Source organism: Cherax quadricarinatus, chromosome 7 (genome assembly GCF_038502225.1).
Source record: "Cherax quadricarinatus isolate ZL_2023a chromosome 7, ASM3850222v1, whole genome shotgun sequence".
Classification (NCBI taxonomy): domain Eukaryota; kingdom Metazoa; phylum Arthropoda; class Malacostraca; order Decapoda; family Parastacidae; genus Cherax; species Cherax quadricarinatus.
Window position 1 is genome coordinate 53,991,499 of NC_091298.1, and position 26,541 is coordinate 54,018,039.

The window sequence follows — 26,541 nt, forward strand, 5'->3', positions numbered from 1 at the left end:
GGAAGTGGTAAACCCTTACGAATCATACAGCGTCTCAGAAACGTGATTTTTTTCACTGTCATAATCAGATTTAATTCGATGGGGTAGCTCCAGTTCCTTGGATCAATAGTTCTTCAATATCACCCAGGCACCTCGATGAGGTGATACAATATAACAGCAAGAACTGTGCTGACTTAACACATGCATCACACAGGATGGGTCATGTATGAGACACGTGGACACGTGTCATATTCATCCTATCATACATTAATGGTATACGATATTATTAACGTATGATATGATGGTTCTCCTGTGATACAGTACGAGCTAATAAAATGTATCAGTCTAGCGGGCCGCCAGCAGCAACAGGCTGGTTGACCAGACAAGCCTGGCGCAGGGCCGGGCTGCGGAAATAGGAAAACTCTTGAAACCCGTCAAATGTTTCTCATCTTCCCTGCTGATGTTTCAGCAGGGAAGATGAGGATATCGTCGGAGACTTCCGCTACGGATTCAGTAGCTATCATACCTTAAAACAAAGTTTACAATTACCAGCGCTGCAGTTACTATTACATGGAAAATATTACCATTTCGATGTTCATACACCAGAGAAAAATCTTATTTGGGACTATAGGACTTGACGACCATCGACCAGATACACATCAATGTTGATGATTAAGACACGTGTACAAAAGTGGGATATCTTGATTGACGAAATGTTTCTCCTACACGATAGGCTTTTTCAAATACTACAATGTGAACAGTAGTATTGAAATTAAGATGATGTAATCAGTCCATCATCTTTTTTCATTACTATTGCTACCTTTGTATTTGACTGAAAAAGCCTGCCATGTAGGCGAAACTTTTCGTCAATACAGATATCCCACTGTTATACATGTATCTTAATTTTCAACATACGTCACTCTCTGTGGTAGAGCACTACGCTGCTGATAGGAAGCTTTGGGAAAATGTTGGACAAATAGGGAAGTGGGAATGGTTGTTTCTGATATTACCTGTCTTGTATGGACCAGTAGAGCTGCTGCGGTGTTCCTCCATTCTTAATATTTGGGAATTCTTCGCTTGCCTAACCCTTGGGCACGACCTACTTCCACATTAAACAAATGTGACACCACCTACGACTGCTGCACCTCTCCTGCCTACGGTTTATAAGCTCCTTCTCCGCACATATGCCATATTCTATTCAAGATTGATGCACTGACCACATCGACTCAAAGTTGAGGGACTGATTACCTCATTCTCCTCCTGTTCTTTAAGCTTCTCCTTTGTATGGACTGATAAAGCCACTGTGTGGCGAAACGTTTCCTCAATAAAGATACCCAAGAGATGCACATGTGTCTAATTTATCAACGTGTCGGTTCTCTGAACCATTCATCTACAATCCATTCTTATGTTGGTATAGCACAAGAATATAGGAACACTGCAATAGGACTATTGGTCTATGTTAGGCAAGTCCCCCTCACACCCACTCATGTACCCATCCAACCTATATTTGAGGCTACCTAAAGTTCTTGCCTCAGTTGCACTACGTGGGGGTTTGTTGCACTCATCTACAACTCTGTTACTAAACCAGTACTTCCCATTATCCTATACACTTCTAAATTTCTCCAACTTGAATCCATTGCTGCGAGTCTTGTCTTGGTTAGATATTCCCAACATGGTAGTTATATCCCCTTTATTTATTCCTGTTTTCCATTTGTACATTACAGTCATCTAGTCTCGGCAATTCCATTATGTCATCTAGTCTTGGCAATTCCATTAAAATGATACATTCTTTATAAATTTTAGTCATATACATCTATGTATATATATACATAGGCATTAATTTTATAATACATCGAATCTATGAAAAGAGGTCTGGCAATAATTACCGTCCACATGACTAATGTATTTCATGAATATCCAATGAAAGCTTTCGGCACGGCAGTTCGAGGCTGACAGTCGAATGTATCTATAATTACCTGTTTGTAATTACCTGCTTTGTAATTACGTGTTGTGGTTACAGGGGGTCGAGCCACACTGCTGGTGCTGTCGCCTTGCTAGCATTTGTCATCACTTGCAACCTTTGCAGTGATTGTCACTAAGGTCACCGATGTTTTTTTACTGGTATACAGTGATTGTTTTACTGGTAGACAATGATTGTTTTACTGGTAGACAGTGATTGTTTTACTGGTAGACAGTGATTGTTTTACTGATAGACAATGATTGTTTTACTAGTAGACAGTGATTGTTTTACTAGTAGACAGTGATTGTTTTACTAGTAGACAGTAATTGTTTTACTGTTAGGTAAGACACATATGCAACAGTTAGGTATCTTTATTATGAAACGTTTCGCCTACACAGTAGGCTTCTTCAGTCGAGTACAGAAAAGTTGATAGAAGCAGAAGATACTTGAAGACGATGTAATCAGTCCATCACCCTTAAAGTTTTGAGGTGGTCAGTCCCTGTACTCGACTGAAGAAGCCTACTGTGTAGGCGAATCGTTTCATAATAAAGATACCTGTTGCATATGTGTCTTACCTAACAACCTGTCGGTATTTTATACCATTTTAATGTTCAATTGTTTTACTAGTAGACAGTGATTGTTTTACTGATAGACAATGATTGTTTTACTAGTAGACAATGATTGTTTTACTAGTAGACAGTGATTGTTTTACTGATAGACAATGATTGTTTTACTAGTAGACAATGATTGTTTTACTAGTAGACAGTGATTGTTTTACTAGTAGACAGTAATTGTTTTACTAGTAGACAGTGATTGTTTTACTAATAGACAGTGATTGTTTTACTGGTAGACAGTGATGGTTTTACTGGTAGACAGTGATTGTTTTACTGGTAGACAGTCATTGTTTTACTGGTAGACGGTGATTGTTTCACTGTTGAACAATCACTAAGCATACAAGTGGTGATTCAGCTCGCACGGTGCCTTTCGCCCACAGTGTAGTGTTTCACCTACAGTGAGACAGTACATCAACGGAGGGACGTTTCACATAATGAACGTTTCGCCCACAGCGAGGTGTTTCGCCCACAGTGGAGCTTTAATTACTTGATAAAGCCCAACTGTAGGAGAAGCGTCCCGCCGCGGGCAAAATATCATATAATGAACGTTTTTGCCTCCGCTAAAAAATGTCTGAAATTACCACTTGTGTCACTCCCATCTATCTCGTGGTGCTGCATGGCCCATGCGGGTTTGGCGCTTGTTCTCAAGTAACAGTAATAATAATAATAATAATGGTGGTATTTTGTTGTTGTTAATAATAATGTTTATTTAGAGTTCATTATTAAATTAATAAAAGTGTCAATTTGAACGATTATAATCGTTCAAGTTGAACACCAACAGATAATTATCTGTTGGTGTTCAACTGAGAATAAACCAACAGATAATTATCTGTTGGTTTATTCTCAGCGATGTTTTAAAAGGTAACACAGCACATTCTTTTAAAACCCAAGGTAATATTCAGTTGCGTCTTTAAAACCCAAGGTAATATTCAGTTGCGTCTTTAAAACCCAAGGTAATATTCAGTTGAGTCTTTTAAACCCAAGGTAATATTCAGTTGCGTCTTTAAAACCCAAGGTAATATTCAGTTGCGTCTTTAATAAAACCCAAGGTAATATTCAGTTGCGTCTTTTAAACCCAAGGTAATATTCAGTTGCGTCTTTAAAACCCAAGGTAATATTCAGTTGCGTCTTTAAAACCCAAGGTAATATTCAGTTGCGTCTTTAAAACCCAAGGTAATATTCAGTTGCGTCTTTAAAACCCAAGGTAATATTCAGTTGCGTCTTTAAAACCCAAGGTAATATTCAGTTGCGTCTTTAAAACCCAAGGTAATATTCAGTTGCGTCTTTAAAACCCAAGGTAATATTCAGTTGAGTCTTTTAAACCCAAGGTAATATTCAGTTGCGTCTTTAAAACCCAAGGTAATATTCAGTTGCGTCTTTAAAACCCAAGGTAATATTCAGTTGCGTCTTAAAAACCAGGGTGGTATTTAGTTTCTTCTTTAAAACTCAAAGTGGTATTCAATTTCGTAACATCACTTTCGTATTATTGTCCAGTAATTATTTTTTTAAATTTATTCTCTAGTTTTTTTTCCATTTTATTTGGAAAAGTTGTGTGTGTGTGTGTGTGTGTGTAAGTAAAGGAATATCTGCATATTAACTTACATTCTAGCAAGTGCGTTTACATACATTAAGAAAACACTTGTCAAGTGAGTGAGTCTAGCATGATCTTGTATACAAGGAGGGACTTCTCCAGATCCCCCCACACTGACGCTCTCTTTGTTGCGTGTTCAGACAGGGATTAATTGTGCCCTAATGGCGTACTTGGAATGAATATTACAAACATTTCTTTCGTAAACACACACACACACACACACACACACACACACACACACACACACACACACACACACACACACACACACACACACACACACACACACACACACACACACACACACACACACACACACACACACACACACACACACACACACACAGAATACCTGACAGGGCGGCAACAACGAGTCATGGTACGTGACGAGGTGTCAGAGTGGGCGCCTGTGACAAGCGGGGTTCCACAGGGGTCAGTCCTAGGACCTGTGCTGTTCTTGGTATATGTGAATGACATAACGGAAGGGATAGACTCAGAAGTGTCCTTGTTTGCGGATGATGTGAAGTTAATGAGAAGAATCAAATCGGATGAGGATCAGAGACCTGGACAGGCTACAAGCCTGGTCCAGCAACTGGCTCCTTGAGTTTAACCCTGCCAAATGCAAAGTCATGAAGATTGGGGAAGGGCAAAGAAGACCGCAGACACAATATAGTTTAGATGGCCAAAGTCTGCAAACCTCACTCAAGGAAAAAGATCTGGGGATGAGTATAACACCGAGCATATCTCCTGAGGCGCACATCAATCAGATAACTGCTGCAGCATACGGGCGCCTGGCAAACCTACGGATAGCGTTCCGATACCTCAGTAAGGATTCGTTTAAGACTCTGTATACCATTTACGTCAGGCCCATACTGGAGTATGCAGCACCAGTTTGGAATCCACACCTAGTCAAGCACGTCAAGAAATTAGAGAAAGTGCAAAGGTTTGCAACAAGACTAGTCCCAGAGCTACGGGGATTGTCCTACGAAGAAAGGTTGAGGGAAATCGGTCTGACGACACTGGAGGACAGGAGGGTCAGGGGAGACATGATAACGACATATAAAATACTGCGCGGAATAGACGAGGTGGACAAAGACGAGATGTTCCAGAGATGGGACACAGACACAAGAGGTCACAATTGGAAGTTGAAGACTCAGATGAATCAAAGGGATGTTAGGAAGTATTTCTTCAGTCATAGAGTAGTCAAGCCGTGGAATAGCCTAGAAAGTGACGTAGTGGAGGCGGGAACCATACATAGTTTTAAGGCGAGGTATGATAAAGCTCATGGGGCAGGGAGAGAGAGGACCTAGTAGCAATCAGTGAAGAGGCGGGGCCAGGAGCTATGAATCGACCCCTGCAACCACAAATAGGTGAGTACAAATAGGTGAGTACACACAGTTGGTTGGTTAATTGAACTTAAAGCCTGTCGACACACGAGGGGTTGGTAAAGCTCCATAACACTATATCACCTGCAGTCAATAATACTTACTATAATCATAAATGTGGACCTATTTGAATTAAAATAAACCTAAAGTGCATATGTACTGGGATATATATACCGCTGCACGTGTACATGCACTGTTACTCTCGGCACACACTCTCACCATGGTTCGTACAATCACTGTCTTGCCAGCAGCGTGTTGTCATCACAGTTCAGATGACCCTCCGAACTGCAACATCATCACCCTTCTTTCAGAGTACAGGTACTGTACCCCTCACCTCCAGGACTCAAGTCCGGCTAACTAGTTTTCACCTGACTCGTTTCATAAATGGTGCCTTGCTCATACTCAAGATATACTCATTAGAATATACACACAGTGTTATGCATGTTGCCAACCATACCATGCACTAAATACCATGAACATGTTATTGGCCTCAGAGACTACCCATTTGACATACCTGGGATACCAATTATACAAATGTATTTTTGAGAGAAAACAGTGAAATTAGTTTTACAGTGGTGATTATTAACATAAAATGTGGCTCACAGCTCAGAGACAACGCCTTCGGCTCACAACTGAAAGATCCGGGTTTAGTTAGGAGCAACACCTGACTGGAGAGTTGCTCCCTGCTCACCTTGCAATAAATAGGTACCTGAGTTTATAGTTAACTTTTGAGTGATATCGTGAGGAAGAGAGTAAGTAGTAGTATGCCTTAGATAAGACTGAGCTTTGAAATGAACTGTGCTATAACAGTTTTTAGTCTTTTAACTGATCTGAAGTAGTATAACAGCTCCTAGTCTGTAAATTAGCTTTAGTAGGGTAACAGCTCTTAGTCTGTAAATAAGCTGAAGTAGGGTAAGAGCTCTGGGCATGTAAATTCAATTGTGTTGAATACATGTCAATTGAACCTTTGTAGACTTCAGAGCGATTTAGCACGTAAATACGGCAAAATAGGTTGTTCTTTATACATACATATATATATATATATATATATATATATATATATATATATATATATATATATATATATATATATATATTTCTTCCTGTAGGTGTTAATATAATACTCACGAATAAAACTAAATCCATGTGTGTTAATCAGGTTGATTAATGGGGTTTAAAGCCTGTCAACTACACGATGGTGACCTGGCCTTGGTTCCCTGAACTATCATAGCTCAACAATGTAAATGTATTTTGATCACAGAACACCAGGCTATTTTGCCAGAATCTAATCAACATCATTGTTGTAACAGCATCTTATAAATAAAAATAGGTTACATCAATCTTGATATTAATAGATTCTTGTAAAATATGCTATTATTCTGATAATGAGGAAACTTTTATACATAGGTCTAAGTCTAGCTTATCTACATAATTATACTTCCTGCCATTAACAGTGTGGTTCAGCTTAACTTACCTGCCTACCATACTTGCTACCATAATCATTGCACCAACTTAGCTGAAATTCATTTGCATCTCATCATTCTGAGATACTTCGCACTTTTTTGTAAGATGATCCACGGGATTGCCCTACATCACATGTACTCGCATCACATGTACTCGCATCACATGTACTCGTCCACCACAGTGTGAGGACACGATGGTGTGACTTATTAGCATGTCCTACTTCACCTTAGACGCCACCTCTCATTGCTTCAGCTCATCTTCCTGTTCTGCTTCAGAATTATCAAGGCTAAGGCACTGAACACTTCCTGACAGAGAGAAACGTTTTCACAATAAAAGGTTGTTCTACGTAGACTGAAAAACGTCTTTAACTTCATTTCCTAGACGTAACTGAACGTAAACTTTGTCATCAGAATTTTCCACACACCCAGAGTAATTTTATCTAAAGACTTCTATTATTTTTACTTCTTTATATGAAGCCGAGGCTGAGAACAATTTTTCACTATATCTTTGGCTTTAAATTTCTGCTAGCCGGCACTAAATTTTTTTCGCGTTCATTTTGACTAAGATCTAAATTATTTAGCTTATAATGCCAGATATTTTTTTTCCTGGAATTAGAACTTCATTTACACTTGTCTATATCCCTGATAAATCTGTCCTCGGGAAGAAGAAATCTTGCAATTTTAAGTGTAAAAATAAAAACATTATTTGTTAGTTAATTCAGCAGCTTAAAATAAATTTGTAATTATGTAGAATTATTAAATAAGAGAAGGCAGGCCGCTGGTCATAATTTACAGCCTGGTAAGTTGTAAAAGGAAGCAAGACATGGTAGCGTTGTCGTCCCACTTGATGTTCAGGGTCCTTTTCTATCTGATATTTGTCACAAACTGATGCCAGTTACAAGTATTGTTTTTCTTGCATACTTGATAAGATGCGCTCTAATGCTACACTTGTTTTTTTTTTTCCTAATTAACAAGTCGCTGTGCTGCCGAACTTCTCATATGGAGTAGGTTGGGTTTTTTCAAGTGGCGGTAAACAGTCACTCCTCGCGTTTATATAGACACCATTATCCTATCGTTCTTAATGATATTTATAACAGGAAAAAGTCTAACAATGGGTCATGCGCTTAACATTTATAATGAAGTCTTGTTGCTTGAGACCCGTGCTAGGAGAATGGTTCATTAGTTATATTTGTCGCGCATACATACTAATTAATATATCACACTACGGGTATGACATCATTTATGCGCCCAGTTGCCATACTATGGATGGCAATCAGAGATTTACAAAGGTACTCGGTTTACAGAGCAGCCGAGGGTTTATTTTTGTACTCGTGTTTGGAGGTACCTGAGGATGACCGAGATAAATGTTTGCATGTGTACTCAACGATTTGCAAACGTTTTATCGCAGTAATGAAATATTTACAAAGGTACTCTAAAGCTGACCGATGAATTCATGGTACTGTACATTATTTTATTTGTTTATCACTTATCCGCGAATGTAATGATGATACAAATAAACACAGGTTTCCAGAGGTAAATGATGAGCTCAGGCACTGGGCCTCTTAATGTTGCGTTTAATTACTAAAAATGCTGAATATTTCTATACATAAATTATATGAGACACGGTAGATAAGAGACTAACTACCAACATTGATGAATAAATTAATATATTTTACTGCGTCATTACAGTAGGTCAAGGTGGAATGCTCTGCTAGGATTTTTACTAATTTGTGAGTGAAAATGTTGGAAATTTCATGGATATTCCGAATTTTGTGTAAAATATTTGTAAAATTCTTGTTCATTTGTGAAGTATTTCTCAAAAAATATGCAGTAAAATAAATTCTATATAAGTTGTGGAAAATTGCATTTACTTGGATGTGTAATTATATACATAACAGTAAATGAATTATGATAACTATTATTTATCAGTTAGACAAGTAGGAATTTGGGACACTTAGGTCGCAAAAAATGTCCCCCTTCGATACCTACCACTGTCATATCCACAAGTTGCTCTGGACCTATTAATTAAATGAAATATACATACACCAGGAATACTGGTAAATATATAAATTTGTGGACTGTATATTAAAAATAATAAATAGTTACATATATACACAATTACATAACAAAAGGAAAATATATCTTAATATCACTCACCAATTTGACTGGAGATTAATGTGTATCATACTCAGAAAACCTCACTCTAACTAAATCTATGAAAATAATGCTGGCCAGAATTACACACAAATCTAGAGAGCTTATCTGAGGTTCCTGGAGCTGTCTTGTCCAGTCGTCTGATATCTCAAGTTATGCAGGAATGCACATCCACCAATTTCGCCTCCTATTTGAGAGGTGTCAACTCAATTTTAACCTCTAGAGCACGAAAATTTCTACCCATTACACCAACGTTCTAATACAAATTCAAAACCAAGATGGCGAGTTTCCTTCTGCGCAGACGCAGGCTTTCCGTTTTCTATGACATAAATATTATTAAATACAGTATGGCTACCTATTTACATAACTACTGTATTTCTGGAAAATATATACAGTATTTTCCACATAAGTATTGTCTGGGTAATTTTTTACATTAAGGTTTGCAAATTTAATTGTAATCTAGTTAAAACAATGCAGTAGTAATATCAAAAATGCTACTTCTGCTTGATTAACCATAACCATGACAATATATAATACGATGATATACATGGAGAGGGTTTCGGGGGTCAATGCCCCCGCAGCCTGGTCTGTGATCAGGCCTCATGGTGGATCAGGGCTTGATCATCCAGGCTATTACTGTTGGCCGCATGTAAACCGACGTACGAACCACAGCCCGGCTGATCAGATACTGACTTTAGCTCCTGATTTGGTATTAGTTCCTGTAGGATTTTCCAAGTGTATATTATCATGTATCTTTCTTGCCTGCGTTCCAGGGAATACAGATCAAGGGACTTCAACCGTCCCCGGTAATTTAGGTGCTTTATCGTACTTATACGTGCCGTGAAGTTCTCTGTATATTCTCAACTTCTGCAATTTCGCCTAGCTTGTAAGTATTTGATCACTCTTAATGAATCATAATTTCATTTGACTTTCAGATGAATCAACTACACAGAATTTACTGTATATATGCGAAATAAAGCAACAATATCCATCTTTTTTACCCAAAACACTTTTTTAGCTCACAATCAAAGCTTCGTCTTAAAGTCAAGCACGATTATTTAAGTTGTAAATGTATGTTAGGTATTACATTTTCTCTCTCTTCCTAATTTGGAGTGTGGAGCAGTGCCGCGTGCCTCGTTGTGCTCCGGGTTTTCTCGTGTTTTCACGGTCGCTCTTACGTGCTAGAACTTTAATTTGTGCCATCAATCCTATACGATACATCCCTCTAGCGCCTGGAACCAATCTTGGGCGGAAAACATTATATACTGAGTCAAAAAAAGAGAATTAGTGTGCACTACCTAGCAGAGCTTACTGCCAGAGGGGAATTATAGGCCTGTGTTCCGTGTGCAAAATAATAATAATAGAACTTTTCTTTGTCAGAGGAAAGAAAGTCTCCCTGATAACATTATGTATACATAGTGTATAGTGTATACTACAGTGGCTCCCTAGTATATAGATGATAAAGGCTAAAGTGTCATTTGAAAACAGGTGAATTTGTAAATGAAGTGATAAGCCTATAGAGGCAGGTGCCAGAAGTCGCCAGAAACTTACCACAGTCGTCAGCTGTTTTAATAATCTTCCTGGCCTGCTAGTGTTCTCGCATATAATCTAGTGATACCAGTGAATAGCAGAATACAGTGCTGTAGTAGCAACTAACCAGTATTATGATGGTACTTAGTGGAGTGGAGTGACTTTCATTAGTTTCTTTTTCTTGAAATACCAGACGTTACTGTGAATTTCATATAACCTGTAGTTACCAGCGGTCGCAATATACACAACGAGAAGCAATTATTACTACAGAAAAAGCGTCCTTTCTCCAAAATTTCCACCAGTCAACTATAGTGATAATATAGCATTTATTGTGGTGGAGACGAAAAAAAAAACTAGAAAAGCTAGATACAACGATTGATAAACAAGGGTTGAGGCTCGACCGTTCGTCACTGTAGGAGCTGCCAGAAATCACCGGCTCTTCAACACGCAAGTTATACTTTTGTATCAATCAAATCACATATTACTCGGGTAGATAATTTCAAGTAGATCCTTCATGTGTTAGCCCAAATCACCGACTAGTATGTTTTAAATAAGTGACCCACTGATCAGATCAGATCGACTGGTCCGAACCCTCGACTGGTCCAAACCCTTGATGGTCCGAACCCTTGACTGGTCCGAACCCTTGATGGTCCGAACCCTTGACTGGTTTCAAACGGTTTCGTTGGACAGTAAAGCAGACTGTAAACGGATGGGGTTGTAGGCGCCCTTATCAAACACAAACAATAAATATAAATCAGGAACGTACATGGTAAGCTGTCCAATTAGTTAGAAATAGAAATACAAATAGCTAGATCTTCATTTAAGGAGGTTATTAATAGAGTATTCAAGAGGTTGCTAGTAGAATTACAGTAAATCAACCACTCAAATCATTATGAAGCTGTGCGTAGTCTGCAGTCAATCAAACAAACGGGCTTCCACATGGATAAATTGTCATTTTTGTGGAAATTGGTGTCACGCCCCTTGTGCAGATATCCAAGAACTAGCTACAAGCAGTATTAAAACAGGGAAGTGTTTTTGGGCATGCCCAAATGAGGAAAATCTGTGGACTAAAATCACAAGGGTATTAAAAGAGGACAACATCAAAGCTGCTTTCATAGACAACCTGGAAACTTTCTACAACAGATGGGAACATAAAAAGTCTGGGCTGAATGGTACTGCCCTTGATACTGGCCATGTAATCAGAAACTGTAAGAGGTGCTGTCCTGGGAGACAGTAATGGTGAAGCTGGAGGTGCTGGTGAAGCTGGAGGTGCTGTCCTGGGGACAGTAATGGTGAAGCTGGAGGTGCTGTCCTGGGAGACAGTAATGGTGAAGCTGGAGGTGCTGTCCTGGGAGACAGTAATGGTGAAGCTGGAGGTGCTGTCCTGGGAGACAGTAATGGTGAAGCTGGAGGTGCTGTCCTGGGAGACAGTAATGGTGAAGCTGGAGGTGCTGTCCTGGGAGACAGTAATGGTGAAGCTGGAGGTGCTGTCCTGGGAGACAGTAATGGTGAAGCTGGAGGTGCTGTCCTGGGAGACAGTAATGGTGAAGCTGGAGGTGCTGTCCTGGGAGACAGTAATGGTGAAGCTGGAGGTGCTGTCCTGGGAGACAGTAATAGTGAAGCTGGAGATTTTGTCCAGGTAGTCGGGAATTATACGCAGGAAGGAATACATATAAATGACCTCATAGGGGACAGGAGCCGTAGTGGGGAAACAAGTGTAGTCAAAGATAAGATAAAACCAATATTGCAAACTAGAAATACCACAGGAAATAGCAAACAAGAGGACTCCACTAGCTATATAGCTATATAGTGAGGATATATTACCAAAAACAACTGGTGGGAGCTCCATTGTTGGTGCTAGGGAGGATAGGAATAAGACAGGGAAACATGCACCAACAGGGAATACAGTCACAGAAACCCAAGGCAAACGGAAACCAAGCCTGTGCACATACTATGCACTTGGTATCTGCAGACATGGGAAATCTGGAAAAACAGACGGGACGTGCAACTATGACCACCCTAGAAAATGCCATGCCCATATGACAACAGGAAAATGCAAACTCCCTTCCTGTAAGCTTTTTCACCCTGAAATGTGTACCTCTTCAGTACAGGAAAGACTGTGCTATAACTTAAATTGCCAGGCACACCATCTAAAGGGTACAAAAAGATACAAAACATCCAGGCCATGGGAAAACCTGGGTAGCCACAGCCACTCAAGAGGGAGAGGTTTTTTAGTGCCAGGAAGGAAAAAAAACTGGCAGGAAATGGCAGAAATCGTACACCAAATCCAGTCATTCCTGGAGTGGAACCACAGTCGATGGCCTCCACTCCAAACCAACAGATACAGATACTAATGCCGGAAAAAAAATCCCCCCCAGTACCAACAATACCACCAGTTCGATGACATTCTTCTTTGCAAATATACAGGGTCTAAAGCCAGCAACAAACAACAAAATACCTTTCATCCGTGGACTGCTTGCAGAGGCAAAGGCAATGTTCGCGGCTTTCACTGAGACCCACATAAAGGATCACTTGGACAACGAAATATGGATCCCAGGTTACAACCTATACAGATGTGACAGAGTGAACAGGCAAAAGGGGGGGGGGGGGGGTTGGCCTGTACATTGCAGAGTCACTTGTTTGCACAGAACTGCTAAATGCCTCAAATGATGTAGTGGAAGTTTTAGCAGTAAAGGTCGAGAACCAAAACCTAGTCATTGTGGTAGTCTACAAGCCTCCGGATGCAACATCCCAGCAATTCCAGGAACAGCTGTTAAAAATTGACCACTGTCTGGAAAATCTTCCAGCTCCTGCACCCAACATCTTGCTCCTGGGGGATTTCAACTTAAGGCACCTAAAATGGAGGAATATAGCAAATAATATTGTTGCAGTAATAACACCAGGAGGCAGCTCTGATGAAAACTCACACTCACACGAGCTTTTAAATCTCTGCACAAAATTCAATTTAAACCAGCAAATAATAGAGCCTACTAGACTGGAGAATACACTAGACCTCATCTTCACTAACAATGATGATCTGATAAGAAATGTCACCATATCAAAAACAATATACTCAGATCACAACATAATTGAGGTTCAGACATGTATGCGTGGAGCCCCAGACCGACATAATGAGACTAGTCACGAGGGAGCATTCACCAAATTCAACTTCAATAACAAAAACATAAAGTGGGACCAAGTAAACCAAGTCCTAACCGATATAAGCTGGGAAGATATACTAAGCAACACAGACCCCAACGTATGCCTAGAACAGATTAACTTGGTGGCACTCGATGTATGCACAAGGCTTATTCCTCTAAGAAAAAGGAGGAGTAGATGTAAAATAGAAAGAGACAGGCGCTCCCTTTACAGGCGACGGAAAAGAATAACAGAGCGGCTAAAAGAGGTCAATATATCTGAAATGCGTAGGGAGACACTGGTCAGAGAAATAGCAAGCATCGAACTCAAGCTAAAGGAATCTTATAGGAGTCAGGAATCGCGGGAAGAACTAAAAGCCATAAATGAAATCGAAAGAAACCCAAAGTATTTCTTCTCCTATGCCAAATCAAAGTCGAGAACAACATCCAGTATTGGGCCCCTACTTAAACAAGATGGGTCCTACACAGATGACAGCAAGGAAATGAGTGAGCTACTCAAGTCCCAATATGACTCAGTTTTTAGCAAGCCGCTAACCAGACTGAGAGTCGAAGATCAAAACGAATTTTTTATGAGAGAGCCACAAAATTTGGTTAACACAAGCCTATCCGATGTTATCCTGACGCCAAATGACTTCGAACAGGCGATAAATGACATGCCCATGCACTCTGCCCCAGGGCCAGACTCATGGAACTCCGTGTTCATCAAGAACTGCAAGAAGCCCCTATCACGAGCCTTTTCCATCCTATGGAGAGGGAGCATGGACACGGGGGTCGTCCCACAGTTACTAAAAACAACAGACATAGCCCCACTCCACAAAGGGGGCAGTAAAGCAACAGCAAAGAACTACAGACCGATAGCACTAACATCCCATATCATAAAAATCTTTGAAAGGGTCCTAAGAAGCAAGATCACCACCCATCTAGAAACCCATCAGTTACACAACCCAGGGCAACATGGGTTTAGAACAGGTCGCTCCTGTCTGTCTCAACTATTGGATCACTACGACAAGGTCCTAAATGCACTAGAAGATAAAAAGAATGCAGATGTAATATATACAGACTTTGCAAAAGCCTTCGACAAGTGTGACCATGGCGTAATAGCGCACAAAATGCATGCTAAAGGGATAACAGGAAAAGTCGGTCGATGGATCTATAATTTCCTCACTAACAGAACACAGAGAGTAGTCGTCAACAGAGTAAAGTCCGAGGCAGCTACGGTGAAAAGCTCTGTTCCACAAGGCACAGTACTCGCTCCCATCTTGTTCCTCATCCTCATATCCGACATAGACAAGGATGTCAGCCACAGCACCGTGTCTTCCTTTGCAGATGACACCCGAATCTGCATGACAGTGTCTTCCATTGCAGACACTGCAAGGCTCCAGGCGGACATCAACCGAATCTTTCAGTGGGCTGCAGAAAACAATATGAAGTTCAACGATGAGAAATTTCAATTACTCAGATATGGTAAACACGAGGAAATTAAATCTTCATCAGAGTACAAAACAAATTCTGGCCACAAAATAGAGCGAAACACCAACGTCAAAGACCTGGGAGTGATCATGTCGGAGGATCTCACCTTCAAGGACCATAACATTGTATCAATCGCATCTGCTAGAAAAATGACAGGATGGATAATGAGAACCTTCAAAACTAGGGAGGCCAAGCCCATGATGACACTCTTCAGGTCACTTGTTCTATCTAGGCTGGAATATTGCTGCACACTAACAGCACCTTTCAAGGCAGGTGAAATTGCTGACCTAGAAAATGTACAGAGAACCTTCACGGCGCGCATAACGGAGATAAAACACCTCAATTACTGGGAGCGCTTGAGGTTCCTGAACCTGTATTCCCTGGAACGCAGGAGGGAGAGATACATGATTATATACACCTGGAAAATCCTAGAGGGACTAGTACCGAACTTGCACACGAAAATCACTCACTACGAAAGCAAAAGACTTGGCAGACGATGCAACATCCCCCCAATGAAAAGCAGGGGTGTCACTAGCACGTTAAGAGACCATACAATAAGTGTCAGGGGCCCGAGACTGTTCAACTGCCTCCCAGCATACATAAGGGGGATTACCAACAGACCCCTGGCAGTCTTCAAGCTGGCACTGGACAAGCACCTAAAGTCGGTTCCTGACCAGCCGGGCTGTGGCTCGTACGTTGGTTTGCGTGCAGCCAGCAGCAACAGCCTGGTTGATCAGGCTCTGATCCACCAGGAGGCCTGGTCACAGACCGGGCACGCGGGGGCGTTGACCCCCGGAACTCTCTCCAGGTAAACTCCAGGTAACAAATTCGTGTAACCATTGAGGAGGTGCGGGGCGAAGGAGGGGTTATTGAGGTGGTTCGGACATGTAAAGAGGTTGGAAGGAAATAGAATAACTTCGAGAGTGTGTAAATCTGTAGTGGAGGGATGGCGAGGTAGGGGTCAGCCTGTGAAAGGTTGGAGGGAGGGGATAAAGGAGGTTTTGTGTACGAGGGGCTTAGACTTCCAGCAAACATGCAATGAGCGTGTTAGATAGGAGCGAATAAAGACAAATGGTTGTTAGGACTTGACGTGCTGTTGAATGTGAGTAAGGTAACATTTATGAGGGATTCAGGAAACCGGCAGGCTGGACTTGAATCCTGGAGATGGGAAGTACAGTGTCTGCACTCTGAAGGAGGGGTGTTATTGTTGCAGTTTTATAACTGTAGTGTAATCACGCCTCTGGCAAGATAGTGATGGAGTGAATGATGGTGAAAGTTTTTCTTTTTCGGGTCACCCTGCCTTGGTGGGAGAAGGCCGATGTGTTAATAAAAAAATTAAGTACCCCCTTCCAATATGCCCACTTATCACGCTATACAAATTGTGGTTGTAAAGTTTATACTCAGGTATTAAAGTATGATCCAAGGAAGGGGAAGGTAGCTCCAGTTCCTTGAATCAAGAGCCTTTCTCTGACATGCAGGCACTTCCCTTGTTGCAATAAATCAATTTATTCTTAATTTTTAAAGGGGTGGATCGGTAAGCCAGCGGAAGGCCTCGGTCAGATGACCAAAAGCTGCAATGGCTGGTCATCATATTGCCAAGATCTGCGTTAGGAAACATTTGCCCTGTGTACTGACACATCTTACCTAACCTAATATCCTTTGTAAAGGGGATAGGGGGGGGGGTTAGTACCCACGTAGGAATGGTGAATGTGTGCTGCTGTACTCAAATTTTTGAGTACCATTGTGTGAATAACTATAACGCAGTGTTGAAGGTGTGGTTTAAACATAGCTTTTATAACCTTGTAACTGTACTGTGGACTACTGTAGTCACAATATAATCGAGTATTGAAATTTACCAATAAAATACTTTTTTAATTTGTTATAAAATTGAAGTTATGAATCTAATGAATATAACAATGTGTACTTTTAAAAGAGATCAAATGATCATTATACATATGAGCAAAAATCAGTACTCTGCGATTTTAAATTTCCAAAAACGTTTGTAAATTAATAAATTTAGCGTCATGAAATTACGGCGCTCTGAGAAAAATCTTTTTTGCTTTTTTAATTTTAAAAATAAAAGCAGTATCATTTAGTTAACTCAGTAGTTTAAAGTTTATTTTTAATAATGAGTTCTTAAAAATAAATATGGCAAGGAAGAACTTCGACAAGATGATAATTTAGTGAGTTGTTAAATGTGGCAGGGCCAGTACTGGCGTCGTAGTTCGGGCGGGAAGCTGGGTCTTTTATTGTTTCCTGATCTGCCACTATTTGCTTACACTTGTGAGTATTATTAAGTTTTGATCTATTTTGTATATTCCTAATAAGATATACCTTGATGCCACTTAAATATAATGGTAGTTTTCCCCCTAATTAATTAAGTCTCGCTAAACTCAGGTGGAGAAGGTTGGAATTTCTTCATCAAAGATGGCAGGCAGTCACTCCACGTTTTTAGTGATCATTATCCCATCTTTAGTGACACTTGTGATACGTGGGAAAATGTCTGACAAAGGAGCATTGCAATTAACCTTTGCACTTAAGGCTTGCTGTAAGAATCTAGCATAGCTGTTATTACATAATTATTGTAATCGGGAGACCCATTCTGGGAGAATAATAATAATAATAATCTTTATTTACTACAAGTACATGTACATGGTTTACAGTCCTAGCGGACAACAATGACATACTACTACATAGAAAGCCACTTTGTTATGCTGAGCATCTCGGGCAAATTAGGTCAGTGTCCCAGGATGCGACCCACACCAGTCGACTAACACCCAGGTACCCATTTTACTGATGGGGAACATAGGCAACAGGTGGAAAGAAACACGCCCAATGTTTCTACTCTGGCTGGGAATCGAACCCAGGCCCTCACCGTGTGAAGCGAGAGCGTTAACCACCAGGCCACCAGAGCCATTGGTTCACTAAGAAGACCGTGAATTATTTTTGTCGCAAATACATCGTAATTAATATAGCATTAGACAGTTTTATGGACGCAGTTGCCATGCAATGGGGGGGGGAGTGAGATTTACAAAGGTACTCTTTTACAGAGGTAGTCAAGGGTTTATTTCTTGACTCAACTTCGGAGGTGATTGGGGCTTATCGAGCTAAATCCCTTCCCCCTTAGTGGGCTCGATCCAAGTAATTGAACCTGCTCTCCTTTCCTTGGATCGAACCTTATGCCACCCATTCTCCAGAGGCTGTATAACCGCTACGGGTTTAGCCTTCTCATACTAACAATAATAAATGATGTAAATGTTTGCAGGTGTATTCACCGAATGTTTTAAAGTTTTGAGGTAACGAAATATTTACAAGTAATCAAAAAAGCCTACAAATGAAGTCATGCTGTTAGACAAAAGCTGTGCCATAATGACTGTACTAGGGGTGGGGGTGGGTTGGATAAGATAAGATAAGATTTTGTTCGGATTTTTAACCCCGGAGGGTTAGCCACCCAGGATAACCCAAGAAAGTCAGGGCGTCATCGAGGACTGTCTAACTTATTTCCATTGGGGTCCTTAATCTTGTCCCCCAGGATGCGACCCACACCAGTCGACTAACACCCAGGTACCTATTTGCTGCTAGGTGAACAGGACAATAGGTGTAAGGAAACGTGTCGGAATTTCCACCCGCCGGGAATCGAACCCGGGCCCTCCGTGTGTGAAGCGGGAGCTTTAGCCACCAGACCACCGGGTCACACTGGAGAGCTTTGTGGTTGCTATCTGGCTGGATGGGGAGGGGCTAGGTGACCTGTTTGGAAGCAATATTATTACTAGTTTTATTTTGGAGGGCTGAGGAAATTTTGGGTTATACTCCAGGCCTGAAGCCCCCCCTCCCCTTTGGCACCATTACTGCTGTAATATTGGTTTAGCATTTTCCCCACACATGTTGTATTAACAATATTGATCCCCTCAAGGAAGGTTCCTTGATGTTGGTGAGGGGCTCTTGATTTAGGGAATTGGATCTGTGCTCCAGTTCCCTGAATTAAGCCTGAATGCCTTCCACATCCCCCCCAGGCACTGTATAATCCTCCGGGTTTAGTGCTTCCCCCCTTGAATATAATAATAATAATAACAATATTGATGGACTCAGGTTTGCAGAAGTAACTCATTAATTTTCATTTAGGCTTGGCACATAACTTTTTTCTTTTTCGTAATAGTTATCGACAATTACTCGGTGAAGTTGGTTAATATTTTACACTTTTCAGTACATATCGCCTATGAACATCATGGAACAAGTAATCATTTCGTGTGCAAATTATTTTGGGAGATGTGCATGTATATAAGTCACACAGAACATTGAAGTGTGTCTTGTGCCTGGCTCAGTGTGAACGAAGACAGGTGACATTTTCAGGTCAGTTATGTAACTGAATCTTACTTTACCTTAACTAGACGATACATAACCTAAGTTGATGCGTTAATAAAAATGCTTGGCTCAATCTATTTCTTAATTTAAAATAATGACTAAATAATTGGCCTCTTCATTGACCTAAAAACGCCTCGAATTAGAACACTATGGAATAAGAGGACATGCTCTCTCATACATGAAATCTTACTTGGATGAGAATCAACATGTGACTTTTAATGACTGCTCAGCAACCCAATCAATCAACATTTGTATCAGCTTATGTATTATATTATGTATATATGCTGTAACTTCATCTTATGGCTCATAAGAAATAACATTTTTTTTTTTAAATTGATTTATACCATTACTTTCCTTGACATTATCAGTTAACCCATTCCAGTCTTTCATAGCAGCTACTGTATATGACCACAACTATGCCTGTCTCCTTATACTTCACTGACCTCACCTCCTGAAATGAACTCCATAACAAAATAACATAAAAATTCTATGTAATTCCAGCAAAAATATGAACTATCATGTGATACAGAAAGTCTCATATGTGTCATCACTAGCCATTACAATAATCTTCAGCCGTTCACTTAAATCTCAACTCTTCCAAGACTCAGAAGATCTGGACTCACCCCATCCACAAAGTTGGTGATTAAACTGACATAACCACAACAGCACAACTGACAGTAAAATAAAAGTGGAAGGCATGATTTACAAATAAAAGTTATTAACATGATTACAGCACAGTATTACAGTACCACCATCTTTACCAGTTTTGACCCAGAAAATTTACTGCTATTATGCTATCTATTAATATTGTACTAGTTTGCTGCTGTCAGGATTACTCAAATTTGGAATTCATTACCAGAAAATGCTAAATTAACCCAGTCTGAAAATCAATTTAAGACTTCTCAAAAGTCACTTAATCACCCTAGACTAAATATTCAATACTCAATATTTAACATTACCAATAAATCTACCAATTACCTAAATCTTAAAACTTCAAGACTAGACAACCAAGTTCATATATTGACAAATTACCACATAGAAGTATACATACCTACCAAAAGCAGTATTGCCATTCACTAAATTGTAGCATTCTCGTTCTGTAAACTACTGGAAACTACTCTTGAATCATGTTTCATAAAAAGCATTATTTGAATATATGAATACATATATCCTTTTGGTTTTCTCTAAATTAGATTCACTTATAATTAATAGAACTACTGTACAACTATGATAAATTTCTTTAGTGTTAAGTAGTCAGTAAGCCATTAAATTAAGTCGCCCCATAAAGCATAGGCATAATAGAGGCTCTCTTTGCACTGCAACCCATTATTGTAAAAACATTATCTCAGTGTACTACTTGCAAATCAATAAATAAGTTTGAATTTGAATTTTGAATATCAAGGTAGCCACACATCCTTGAAATGTCCTTGCAGAAAATCAAATATCATTGAAACTTGAAAAAATTTTGAAATGTCTTAGATATTCATGTTTAATTAATGCATTTGAATGTTGAATATACTATAATCAAAATGATTCCTTAGACAGGAAAGAGGCCTGTCACAGTATCCTGCAGCCTGTTAGAATATTAGAGTTAGTACATATCTCAGATAAGATCAGGGTATTTGATCATATCTCCTCCAGAAAAAAGTAAATTACTTGAAAGACAATTAATTTCAAATTAAGAAATACAACACTGGCATTCTATAAGAGATGCAGTGTTTATGCTTTATGTGAATTCTGTAAATCAGACATTCATGTAATAAAAAACACTAGAAACTTCTTTCATTGGTGTATCAAATTGACTGGTTGAACTGACTCACGAAATCGTAATGACACGATTGCAAGCAAACCATACCCCGGCTGGGATTGAACCCGCGGTCAGAGAGTCTCAAAACTCCAGCCCGTCGCTAACGCGACGGGCTGGAGTTTTAAGACTCTGACTGCGGGTTCAATCCCAGCCAGGGTATGGTTTGACTGGTTGAAGGTCTCAGCATCCAAAGACATCAGAAGATTGTCATTAAACAACCAGTGATATTGAAAGTGGGCAAGCAGTACCCACTGTCCTTATCCACCATGCACATCAAGCAACTTTTAGTAATGCTGCAACTACTTCATCAACAGACAACCAAAAAGCATCTTCACAGTCTGCTAAAGGAAAACAATCTTCTCTTGTTTCAGAAAAAATTGCCTGAAGGCTGTAATTATCTGGGTTTTATGTATCATGTAACCCAACAATTTCTCTACCACTTTTAAATAAAACTGTGAATGAAATCCTCTGAGAAATATTCCTGAATTCAGAAGCACACGTATCTAAAAAAAAAAATTCACATGTCAAAACAAAATTTTCTCAAATCATAACTCTTATTCTAACCCCATATTTAGCTAGTGACTTGATTGCTACTCTTCACAATTTTTTTTTTTTTTTTTTTTTTTCTGAAGAGCCAGTCAGTAGGGTGAATAATGACAAAGGGATATCTAATGTAGACAATAGGATGATGATTTTTTTTTTTTTTTTTTACCTTGGTGGCTGTCTTCAGCCAGGCAAGATGACCCAAGAACAGAACACTATCATTATTATCGTTATCATCATTGTCGTAATAATCATGGGAAGTGCTAAACTCGTAGGGATCATATGAACAGTTCCCAGGGAATGGGAGGCGATCAGGGTTGATCCAAGAAAAAGTTGGGTAGCTTCAGTTTCTTAGATCAAGAGCCACCCATCTATTTGCAGGGTGAAATCATTAGCTACGTTAAAACTTACAGATATCTTGGTGTAGATGTACCCTTTAACAAATCCACTATACCACAACTAAACAAGAAATGTAAAGCTAGGCTAAATGCTCTCAAAGCTGTTGCTGGCTACAATCCCAACTATGGTGCTAATGTGAGAATCGTGAGAATGATGTACATAGCCTATGTTAGGTCCTTAATTGATTATGCTGCTCCCATGTTGATATTAGCTAGAGAAAGTTCCCTCCGACCCTTGGAGTTAATGCAAAATGAAGCTCTCAGGACTATTCTTGGCTGTCCCAGATCTACAAAAGTTCTTAACATGAGGAAGGAGCTTGGTATTTCTAGTATCAGTGATAGGATTGTTGAAATTAACACTGTACTCGGTATTAGAATGTTGAGAAACGAACCAGACACTGTCACAGTGAATCTTACCAAGTGTCTAGAGGTAAATACACACAGATCTAAATGGATTGTGAAAACGTGCAATTGCATTAAGTTTTATAACCTGCATGAACTGTATCACTGTAGGCAACAAGAGCATTTCACCCCTCCATGGAAGATGTGTTCATTTAATATCACATACCTACAAGTCCCTCCCAAGAAGCTCATTGCTAGTAATCCCTTCCTTAAATTTCTTGTTAGAGCAACTGCTCAAGAAGAAATTTTTCGCCTAGCTGGTAGTAATAAGTTATCACAAGTTATATACACTGATGGATCTAAACAGGAGTCTTCTGGCAGGGCTGCATCTGCTCTTGTTGCCACCTCCCTAGTTAAGAACGATAATAAATTTGTTGAGTTAGGCATAAGAATTAACAACTGGGCGTCTAAACTGCAAACTGAATTGTTTGCAATCCTAATGGTGCTAAAGCTAACCTATGACACTGAGCTTGACTCTATCATCATTACTGATTCTATGTCATCATTGAAGGCTCTTGGCTCATATAATGACTCCAACAACATGCTCATTGGGGAAGCCAGGTATAGATACTCAAAAATTAGGGACAAAGGAATTAATGTACAATTGCTATGGATCCCATCACACATTGGATTACTCCTTCATGATAAAGTTGATATGTTAGCCAAGAAGAGTATCCAGAAGGAGAACGTAGAATATAACTTTGGTATAACTGTGTCTAGCATTCTACCTGGAGAGAGTTCCGGGGGTCAACGCCCCCGCTGCCCGGTCTGGAGAGAAGTAAATAATGAAGATGATTGTTATAGGAATGCAGTTAGAAGCCTGAGTAGATCTATAACCCACTATGATAACATGAACGTAGATAAGTATGTTTATGGAGCAACTTGCAATGTGAACAGACTGACTGATGTTGTAGTGGCCAGGCTTAGGCTTGGTTACAAGTACTTCTGGCAGTTTGGGAGACACACAGATGATGATCAAACTAAATGTAAATTATGTGATCAGGCATATGGTCACTCTCTTGAACACTATGTGCTTAATTGTCCACTTATTGAGGAATACAGAGACAGACAGTATAATAACCTATGTGACATGTCAAGATATCTTATTAATGAAAATAAGATACCAGATATACTAAGCAAATTTCCTAAATTTGCTTGTAACAGATAAGTGAACTATAGATATGTAGATATAAATCCATATGTATTCCTGTTAACCCTTTGGGGCCTAGTTCCTAGGCCTTTTGTGTATCCACATGCACCCCATATCCATCCACCCCATATCCATCCACAGGATGGATATGGGGTGCACAATAAACTAGCCACTTCGGTGGCAAAATCTAAATCTAATCTTAGATCAAGAGCCATTTAGTGGCATCAAGTCACCCCTTTGAAAGAACATGGTGCTGGAGCTCATAATTCTCAAAAAAATAATAAATAATGCAATAAAAATTGTAAGTCTTATGAGTCATACAAGGAAGTTACAGTAGTTAATTTTACATTCCAATTAGTTACATGGTTTTATATAATTATAATATACAAATATATTTTGATACAGACCCTTGAGAGAACTTTAACAGAAAATCATTATGGACATTGTCAGTGATGATGATCTGTGAAATGTTTGAACTTTAGTGATGTTCAGACAGTTAAAAGAAAGTAGTATGTATTAGCTTTAAAAACATTTACATTAGTACTTAACATTTTGAAGTGAGTGGAGAGGGAGACTATGGATCTCCTCATTCTTTTCACTGTGCCACAATGAGGATAACTCATTGCACAAACTCTTGTCTCTACCTTTATTATCTTAGTTGACCAGAGCAGCGCTGTATAGCCCTTGTGGCTAAGCGCTTCTTTTTTATTATAATAATAATTAGTTGACCAGATCATTGATTCTCTTATATCAAACACACATTCCATCTCCCTGATGCATGCACCACTTCTTAGCATCTCAGTCACCTCCACTCTTTTCATAATAGTCATAGTTTCAGGCAATCTTCTATGCTTCACCAGCATCACCTGCACTTTGAAAGCCATAACAAATATCCAGAGTTGATAAAAAGAAGGAAAAACTAAGCAATGTGCACTGAGCTAAAATTATGGGTATGCCTCCAGATACACTGGTTTGTTCATATCCCATCACCCTCCCTCACACCCTTCCCTACAGTATGTACTAAGACAATAGAGTTTCCTAATGCATATTGGGGAGGTCTCAGGCCTGCCTCCTGTGGCACTCCTTAATGGAAATGCACATCACTAAGGAAGTAAATTCTGCTCCAGTACTCCATAACAGAAATGCATGTGACCAATGGGAGCCTATTTCACTTTTTCGTGGCGCAATGGAAATAGGTGCACCTCTGTTGGAAATGAAAACCTAATTTAATTAAATTGCTTAATATTGAAAATGCAAGTTAAGATTGCCCAGTGTATGGTTTTCTACTGTACTATCTTAATGATACACTTTGAATCTGTTATAATTCACCTAGCAATAACTTTTTATTAACCTCATTATAAATTATTTGGTCATTATTTACTAGTCAAATTAATTAAATTAGCTAATTTAATAACTTGCAGTGACCTTTGTTTAACCAGCTCTTGGTAAAGGAGTGGAAATAACCTGTAAGGACTTAAGATAATTTACCCATCCACCCTACCAGTGTGCCATGATTTTTACATTTTGTATTTGATTTCAGATGCTGTAGTTTTTTATTAGTTTTAGTACTGTTACACCTAAAGGAATATTTTTTTTTTTGGTTAGCATAAGTCTGCTATGACAAATCAAGCAGTAATTTCTGTCTTATTCATAGCGTACTTATATGCCCTTGAATTTTTGGGGGCCCTTGACATATCATAACAATTCTTTGTCCATTAGTCACATTACTGAATTCATGGGCAGAACTCTAAACTCATGGGGGGTTTTATTAATTACAGTCCAGGTCAAAGGTTATAGTCCACAGCAAATTTAATGAAAGGGGGGGGGAATCTCCCCATTAAGTGCACCAAAAAACAGATTACTGGTTTCTTTATCATGCACTCAGGTCACTCAAACGCCATAGGAAATATGTGATGCCCTTGTGGAAAATTACATTTATCTGAATGTATCATTATGTACATAACAGTAAATGAATAAAGATAATTATTATTTATCAGTTAGACAAGTAGGAATTTGGGACACCTAGGTCGCAAAAAATGTCCCCCTTCGATACCTACCACTGTCATATCCACAAGTTGCTCTGGACCTATTAATCATAAATGAAATATACATCACCAGGAATGCTGGTAAATATATAAATTTGTGAATTGTATATTAAATTAAAAAATGATTATATATAAATACACATTTATATAACAGAAGGAGAATATATCTTAAAATCACTCACCAATTTGACTGGAGATTAATGTGTATCATACTCAGAAAACCTCTGTCAGTACATGAAAATAACAACTGGCCAGAGTTATAACATAACAGACTTATCTGAGGTTCCTGGAGTTGTCTTGTCCAGTCGCCTGATATCTCAAGTTATGCAGGAATGCACATCCAACAATTTCGCCTCCTATTTGAGAGGTGTTAACCCAATTTTAACCTCTAGAGCATGAAAAATTCTTCCCATTACTAATGTCTGTTACTCCATTCAAAAAACACAAAATGGCGACTGACCCTTCTTTCAAAAATACAATATAGGGCATCTATTTACCTATAAATTACCGTATTTCTGGAAAATATACAG

At 39.4% G+C, this 26,541-nt stretch overlaps 1 protein-coding gene across 1 annotated transcript in view; it reads left to right on the plus strand.

Annotated features, from left to right (window-relative positions):
* Positions 1-17,498: 17,498 nt before the first annotated feature.
* LOC128705812 (uncharacterized) overlaps positions 17,499-26,541 on the plus strand; it is a 61,925-nt gene continuing 52,882 nt past the window's right edge. Inside the window, exon 1 of the mRNA XM_070082450.1 lies at positions 17,499-17,587. The gene's annotated coding sequence lies outside the window, so the exon portion shown is untranslated. The remainder of the gene's footprint in view (positions 17,588-26,541) is intronic.